General features: G+C 42.8%; 1 protein-coding gene across 8 annotated transcripts in view; it reads right to left on the reverse strand.

Annotated features, from left to right (window-relative positions):
• Positions 1-9,182, reverse strand: part of FNDC3B (fibronectin type III domain containing 3B) — a 409,006-nt gene that overhangs the window by 218,463 nt on the left and 181,361 nt on the right. The window lies entirely within an intron of this gene.

Consider the following 9,182-nt stretch of genomic DNA (forward strand, 5'->3'; position numbering starts at 1 on the left):
ATCCTCAAGAAATCATTTAAAAGAACAACTCAGAAATGTTTTAGGGAGAATACTTCTTCTACTCAGTCTCCCCTCCTTTATTCCACAAAGTTCCACAGAGCACAGGAAGAGAAAGAAGGGGCAGCAGACATCATCTTCTGCAGAGTTTTTCCCTGACAATAACTAGATTCTCTATCACACACCTGAGATAACTGAACAGCGAAAGCAGTGTGAGACAAGAGCCTTGGGCTGTCAGGTAAATCCGGGGAACAGAGCAGAGAAAGCAAAGTGGTGGGGGCCAGAGAAGGAAACAAAAATGTAAATGAGGAGAGCAGCTGGGAACCCCTCTGAGAAAGCATGGTGAGAGAGGAAATTGGACCAGGGGACCGGATGGACAACAAATGGAGGGGTGGGGGGCGTCGCAGAGGAAAGTTCTCCAAAGTCCATAGAGAATCAGCAATCTGGCTAAAGCATGTATGAATAATTGGGAATTAACTGTGTACGCAAAGGACTTCACCTCATTTACCACAGCAGTCAGATAAACACCATGCTAAATCCAATAAGAGGCTGTTCGGGTACAGCCTCACCGGAACCATTGGTCTCACTGTCCTCCATGACCGGAGAGAAATTTCACCATGCCTCTGCAGTCACCCTCTGATTTCCGTAGGAGGCTGCTGTTTGTTTGTTTTGAAGAGGCTGGTTCCACTTCTCAAGATTGAGGTTTGAATAGGACCACATTAGTCCAGATGCTCTTTCTAAAAAATCTTTCAAATCCACCCATTCAAAACATTAACATAAAAATAATCAGAGAGCAGCTGGTGCAATTAACAAATTGTTTATATTTTCCCTTCCACTGGCTTAAAAGTACTAGAAGGAATTTTAAGCAAGAGGAGACTGCCATTCAGCTTTCAGAGTTTTAAATAGATGATTTTCGGGATTTTTTCAGGCTAAAAATAATAGTCTCTATGTCAGACTTGATATTGTACAAACAGGCTTCAATTCACATGACTAAACTAAATGGGGGTCTCTCTATCCAACAGATACCAAGGCAGGCAGAAACTGAACTACTGGAATAAAGTTCAGTCTTGGGAAACTTCTGGTCTTTCAGAATTTGCCCCCTAGAAAACAAGAGCAGTCTTCCCCAAATACGTTCAGATGCTTTTGGTCATAACGAGCTGAATGATGAATCCACCCTTTGGTGGGGGAAAATGGGAGTCATTCTGCACCTCGAGGTGTGAAAGCGACAGTCTTCACAGCCCTCACCAAGAGCCTCCGGATTCCCCGTTGGAGGAGGTAGCCACAGAGCACAGAAACATTCCCCAAAGGGCATATTTTACCACATGCATGAATGGATTCTCAGTTCACCGATGGACTCAGAGTTTTCCCTGTAAATAAGACATTGCTGGGCCACGTTGTATCAACAGTGAATGAATGAATCTCACTGGCAGCTCTCTGGCATCTCGGCACTCCTGCCACGGCAACAGCCCTCTCTTCCAAGGCATCGTGAGGCTTCAAACATCTTCAGCATGATTCCACACAGTAGCTCGAAAATTACACATCGAGTCTTCTCCTAGAGACGACGGGTTCAAAGAACCCATCGGAATTGTCGTTCACCTCTTGTACGTGGACGGAGAAATTCCTATTAAGGTGTGCGGTAACCCCTGGGCATTATTTTAAAATAGTTACGGTCAAGTTCAGGACTCTTGTGATAAAAGAACATCACACAAGCCGTGGGACCACCACCAGGGAGATGTCCAAAGGAAGAAACAGGTAACCTTTATAACAAGCAGGAAAGGGCATTCTACAAATCTCTTATTTACCCCTGAGCAAAAAGGCTCGTAACATTCCTCCTTCATTTTACTGTATTCCAGTTTCTCTTTCTTTAACCTACTCAAAGGGGGAAAGAAAAACTCCCCTAAGAGACTCCTTAAGAAAAGTTAGTAATTTAATTTTAAAAGTTTTCTATAAACGATTTTACTGGGATCTTCTCACAACAAACTAAAGAATCGTTTCAATGCCCACATTATACGGATGAGAGGCATTAAGATATAAGATTAAATACAGCTGTAGTAAAACTGACATCACTAAGACTAGAACAAACCCTTAGCAATCCACTCCTGAGCTTTCCTTTTATCTTTCATTGAAGAATTTTAGAAAATGAAAGAAGGGGAAAGGAAGAAGCTCCTTACAGTCAAATCATGATTGTTTTTTAAAAACCCTGACTTCACAGAACAACTGGAAGACGGAAGACCTGGGTGATACAAGTGCACACAAAAATAGGTGTTGGAACATCAGGTCTGTGTGTCTAAACCTGTGTCTATATTAAGCGATTTCACATGCAGGGTTTAGAGAATCTGGGAATTCCCCAGGCAAGTTTTTAGAAATGTATTTTTGCTGTATTCCCATGGAAAGACGGCCTCTCATACCAGTTCTACATCATTTCTTCCCCAAGACCAGTCAGGAAATGCCCCCTTCCCCCAGGAGCATATTACTTTGGAATAAAACAAGAGGAAGAGGAAGGAGGAGGAGAAGAGGGGGCAGGAGGAGGGGAAGAGGGGGAGGAGGGATCTTTGAATTTCACCTCAGATTTGCAATCTTGACATCCCTTAGTTGGTCACATAAAAAATCCAGAAATTGAGACCTAGGGAACTCTAGATATTACTACTTCTAATCTTAGATATTCCTTACTTGGTCACTATTTTTTAAAAAATCCCAGAAATTGAGACATAGGTAGTTTCGGTCATGGGTTTAAACACACTCAAACAAAAGTACATAAATTCCCACAGGCAACAAAAAGAAAATGTCCATTCCAGAGATGGTTTAAAAAGCACATATCAATTTGTAGATCTCTTAAATTATCATTTACCTACTGAGCACTAAAAGCTGCTAAATGATTTAGACCATGGGGTGTTTGAATCCTGATAGTGGAGCCTATTTTTGTAGGCACACAATGTTTTCTTTTTGTAAGAGGCAAAGGAGGAGGGATGGAATGACTGGCCAGGCAGCAACGGCCCTCCTTAAAATAATAAACCTTAAAATGTTTCTAGTCAACCACGACATAACTATTTTGCTACAAACATATCTACTTTCACCACATGCCTACCTCTCAAATGCTGGCTTCCATTTATACCCCCGAACAATAGTGCTAAAATACAGGGCAGACACAGGGTACAACCCCTGTACACATCTGGTGTTTATAGGGGGAAACACTACTATTGGATTTTTTATTTCAAAGTACTTTCATTACTAATGTATACAGCTGTTTTCTGTTGGCTAATAATCGGAACTGTAACACACATATGCACAGGGACTCCAGCTTGTGCCAAGCTGTTTGTTCTCAGCTGTAAACAGCTGGAATTCTAAGCGTCGGGGGAGATGCCCCTGGACTTCCCTCCCCAGCCCACCCTACTCCCCCCAACCCCCCCCCCCAAAAAAAAAGGAGGGGAAAATGGTTAATACAGCTGTTTTCCTCTCAGGAACACCCAAAGAATGCAATTCCTGTCTCCAAAACTCCCCCGAGCTCATCTCCACCAGTATTATGTTCCCTGTTCATACTAATATATGAGGGGAACTTTCAAAAGCTATCCCATTCTTTAATAAAAAGAATAGAGGGAAAAAATGCTGGGCATCCAAGTTTCCAGTAGTAATATATGCCACATCTACAGCAAGGAAAACACGGAAATCAAGCAGAATTTCCTACGAAGAGTGTGCATGCTGGATCACACTCACATAAAATGGCAGTTGATTTCACAGAAGATGAATGTGTGCTTTTGAACCAAGTGTTTCCAAAGTACATTTTAAGCCTGTCCTAATATAATCATATGAAATGTTTATGTGCTTGTCTGGGGTGTCACTCTGTTTTCTAAATAAAGGAGCGACTTCATTTTGCAAAAATGGACACAGGAGTTCCAGCTTCGCTCTTCTGTGGACTTCCCCCCTCCCGGCTCGGCTTACCACCTTTGTAGGGCCACACGGACCCAGCACAGAAGGCCTTTGTGTATAGGTCTCAGCCACAGATCTTCATACAGCCACTGGCAAAGGCCTCCGGAGGAGTCCCTTTCTTTCCCAACTAAACACAAAGGTTTCATCTTACAGTAAACAGAGAAGACTTTTAACATTAGAGCAATACTGAGGCACTGATGCCATCCAAATGGCTCAAAGATTTGCATGATGAAATTCTGCTACCTTGGTTTGAACTCAAAACTAGCTATTAAAAAGGGGGGCGGGGGCAGGGGCAGAAGGGCATGTTTCAATAGCTGAAAGTTGCATTTACAAAATGTGTTTCGGCTGAACTCTTCTGCTGGTTTATGTAGGAAGCCTGGAGAAGACCAAGTGGAAGGAGGGGAAAGTACACACGGCCCTGTTTCTGTAGGACATTCCCAGGGGTCTCCATCCACTGGCCTCCTTCGCATTCTGCACCAAGCCCACCTGCCTCCTGGAGCGGGAGACAGACAAATCCTCACATTCTTCCTTCCTCTCTCTCTCTTCATCAACTCTGGACGTCACCATGGAAGGGAGACTGGGAACAACTACAGGCAGGTAAGAAAGGATCATAGCCTTGCTCACTTCCCCAACCCCAACCATTTGCAAAGCTAAGGTCAAGTTTTGGTGTCTGCCCTGACTCACCAAAGGCCTCTCTTCTACGTGGAACCTCTGGTGGCTTTTTGATCATGGGGAAGGGGGCAGCGTGAAGGGGGGCAGACGGACCATGGGTGACCTCAACACATGATTTGTCCACCATTCTGAATATTCTACACCCAAATGAAGAGTGACAGAGAACGCACTGCCAGGTCCTTGGAAAAAAAAGGCTGCAGGAATCTACAGAATTAGGAAATAATATTCCCTCTGGACTCACATTTCTATTTTTAATAAAAGTCACTAGGGGGTAAGAGGAGTAGAACTTGGCTAACACGTGGAAACTTATCAATTAAATAACAAAGATAATAAAACTTAAACAAAAAACCCTTAGATTTGAATGTTGAGTATTCTACTTGAAGAAAGGCAAAAGGCAAAGCTGGGCATGAAGCCGGTCCATGTAAAACAGCAGGGGCCGGATGGAGACTGACCGCAGGGGCTTAAACTCACGTATTGCAGTCAGAGTGGCTTTTAGGTGCCTTCACTTTTCAGAAATCACCCCCACCCTTTTTTTAGGTTTAATTAAGCAGTGAATTTCCTTCTTTGTGGCAAGCACAAAATGTGAGGGTACTACGTGAGAATTTTCATAAAGTGCTATGTAAACGGGAAATAGTAGCAGAGAGCTTTCAGAATGGGGAACGAGGTAACTCATCCAACAGAAGTGAATGGACCAGAGCAACCTATTTGGCACACGCACGGCCTTCATCATTCAGTGTTTATGTGGCGTGCTTCCCAACGAGAGCAAGTTACATTCAGCCCGCTCTTTTCAAAAAGTGAGTATCATAAAGTCAGTTTCTGGCTGCATGGCCTTACCCACGAAATGGCTTTTAATTATTTGATATTGGCCAAGCAGGCAGGAAAGACATGACTCATCTCTACTGTTCTTCAATGTTGTTTTCCAACAAAGTCCTCTAATCCCTGCAATAAATAAAACTGTCCTGCTTTAAAAAAACATCCCTTTGGGAAGCATTTAACCCTGCATTTATTTTAATAGTTAGCAACTACTTTGTGAGCACACATAAGTACAAGGTCCAACCCCCTATTCCCAAATGCACCAAGTGGCTCCATTCTCCAGGCTGGCCTCACTCAGTAACGTGCATTCAGCGGGAGGCTGCGGAACATTCCAGAGCCTTGCTCCGGCAACCCCTTCAGTGGCTCCTTGAAAGGGCTGTTATGCACCTCTGGCAGCATCGGTAAAGTTTTCAGTGTTCTACAAGTGTTCAAGGCACCTTCGGAATAGAAGGGACTATGGGTGCAGATGTGGGCTTGCTGGTGTAGAACCTCAAACATCAGTGAAGCATTCTGGGATGTCACTCAAAGAAATATAGGGGCACACACGTGGCTCAGTCGGTTAAGCATTCAACTTTTGACGTTGGCTCGGGCCGTGATCTCGTGGTTGTGAGATCGAGCCCCACATTGGGCACCAATGTCAGCGTGGAACCTTCTTGCAGTTCTGTCTCCCTCTCTCTCTGCCTCTCCCCCAAGCTCCCTCTTTCTATCAAAATAAACATTAAAAAAAAAATTATAATTGTGTGGCAAAAGGAAAACTCACATCAAGGCAGGAGTAGAGGGAAAGCCTTGAGCAATCTAGCTTAGCTGTTTGACTGTAAGGCCCATATACAAATATCAACAAATGGGCATAAATTATGAAATGCTGAGTTATTAGTTATGCACAAATAGATCACCAACACCAACACCTGGTAAAAGTTAGTAAAGGTTCCAGTTTGTGTCTCAAAAGCAAACCTGACTCCCTGGACTCTAAAAGTTTATGAAATTATTCTAGATCTATTTATAGGCAGTAACATTTACACACACAAAAACTAATTATAAATGGTTGTCTACTAAGAAGGAGATATTAGGTAGTCACTGTTTCACAAAGCTGCATCTTTTTGAAAGAAAATTTTGTAAAAATAACCTTTAATGCCAGTGAGTATATCAGCACAGTTTTATCATACACATGTACCTGAGTTGGTTCTGTGTTTGCTTCTGTGCTGACACATGCCTCTGTGCCTCAACTTTCTTCCTCACCGTTGTCTCTTTATCTCCTGGCTGTTTCTCTCCTTCACCATGACTAAATACTATCAAGAGAACCAAACGAATAACGCAAAAGATGGAAGTGTCAATCTCCTTCTCATTTCTAGGCATCCCGCCGGAGTGTGTAGTTGTAAATATTTGGTAACAAATGGCTCTCCAGGAAAAAAGGGGGAAGGCGTGTCCCGGACGACAGTGTTGGCCAATTTCCTCCATATTAATAGTCCCACCATGGCCAATATCCACCCACCTACACGATACTACTGAACACGGACTTGAAAAGACATGTGCAGCAAGGTGCTGCTACACAGCCTTTCCACCCTCTAGGTACAACAGACCGAATCACCTCAAGAGACCAGATAATATCAACAGGTAGTAAAATGACCAGGAAGTGCGAAGTTTCGAGTATTTGTTAGCTTTGTGAAATTAAATATAATTTAAATTGGGAGCTGGTATAGTTTAGTGTTTAATGATAGCTGGGTTTATCGACCAGCTCACAAAACGTCTGAAAATTTGACACCCAGCTCTTGTGAGAAAGCACAAGCCATCTGCAGCACTCCCATGACAAGGTCTACTCAGCCCTGATGCGTCACACCAGGCAAAGGGGCAGTGGAATGCTAGGGAAATTGCAACACCTTCCCTGGTTCCCACAACTTCAAAATAGCAGGAATCAAAGAGTGTAAGAAAACAAGGGCTACTCTGGCAGAGTCCTTTTAGAATATTAGTAGGAAAGTAGGAGGGGCAGACTATTGTCTGTGAACTACTGGGCTCACGGGAGCAAATCATGCTAGGGTAGGGCAACGTCTGCAATGATGGCTGCCTGTCAGCTATTTTCACTGGCTATGACAATTTGAAACTGTAACTTGAAAAATGAGGGTTCGCTCAGTCGAGCATCCCCAACTCTTGATTTCTGCTCAGGTCATGATCCCAGGGTCAGGGGATTGAGCCCCGTGTCAGGCTCCACGCTGAGCACAGAGCCTGCTTAAAATTCTCTCTCCCCAGGGCGAGCGTGCATGCACTCTCATGCGCATGCTCTCTCTCCAAATAAAAAATAAAAGAGGGTAAACAGAGCATTACCTAAGATTTATGTGTAAACACACCATGAGCAGCCAAGAAACACAGCCCATGAGCATGTTCTGCCTAGGGAAAAGACCTACACCACAGCATGAAAACAGGTCCTGGGCCCAAATCCTGCCCATGCCGGGAAATTTAGGAAAAGCACGTCACTGGAATAGGACCTGTTTTTCAGAAAAGTGTTACCTCAAAATGATCTCTCGGAAAACTTAAAAGAACTGCAGTGAAACGAGGAATAGACGGGAAAATGAAAGAAAACCACATGTAATCGCGGTTGCTTCCACTAACTAGTTGTGTGATCTCAGGCAAAAGTAGAGCCAATCACTATTTACTAACCAAACACCAGACACTCTACTACATAAGGAGACAACGGTGAACGAGACAGACGCAACTGCAGCCTTCACAGAGTGTATATTCCAGAGTGCAGTTGACTGATCTCTAAAATGCGCTGATCACTATTCCAACCTTGCAGAGCTATTAAGATAATTAAATGAGACAATGCAAATGGCATAAAGGGCACTTTTGTCCTTTTTGTCACTATCTAAATGTGTTCCTTTTGTAGAAAAGGAAAGGACGCCAACATTTTTTATCTTTTTGATTTTCTTCTCTGGGAAGGAACAGAGATGCAGAAACCTCCAAAATTCTAAACCATCTGAGCAGGTATATAAAGAAGTGACTGTTGGGACCTCCAGAGTTCTTACAGGTTCTGATTCTTTAGTCATTACCTTAGACAGGTAATTACTCTCAGAAGGGAAATGAACATAGAGCTATGGATCTAGATTCCAGAGTGTGTACAACAAACAGATCAAGAGCACATGCATTCAAGTGAATTACTTCCAACTATAATCATAAGAATCATCTCAATGGGGAGAGATCAAACAACTCAACCGTAGGCTCTCAAACAATCCAGGAAGGGCTAATAATCACTCACTCATTCATTCATTCATTCCACAAAGTCATTCAACAAAAATTTAGAGGGTGTATTCTGAGGCACTAGAAATATAGGAGTGATCAGTACAATCCCATACGTACTGTAAAAAGCCAAATTTTTGCAAGCTTGGCTGTAAGATTACAACCCTCCTAATTCAGAATGAAACAGGTAGCTTTAACATGCTGACATTTTCCTCCAAAGTCACTGCAGACACACGCTCTGACCTAGATTAACTAATCTAGAATGTAAATCTGAAATAAACTTCATACACGCTTATGCTGAAATGTACATATTTTAGTCCCTGGATTCCATACAGTTTAATCTTTTTGTTTTCAACTCCCAACAATCTGCAATGTGCCTAGCATAATACCTTGCCCCAGGCAAGAGACAAAAGATCTTAAATAAATTATTTGTTAAAATGAATTAAATATAATTTCCTAAAGTGTCAATACATCTATTAATATAAACCAGAGCACTTTAAGCCCTTTGTGTATCAAAGAATACCCGAAGACCTCTTTGGACAGCCATAATG

Source organism: Panthera onca, chromosome C2 (genome assembly GCF_046562875.1).
Source record: "Panthera onca isolate mPanOnc1 chromosome C2, mPanOnc1 haplotype 2, whole genome shotgun sequence".
NCBI classification, from domain to species: Eukaryota; Metazoa; Chordata; class Mammalia; order Carnivora; family Felidae; genus Panthera; species Panthera onca.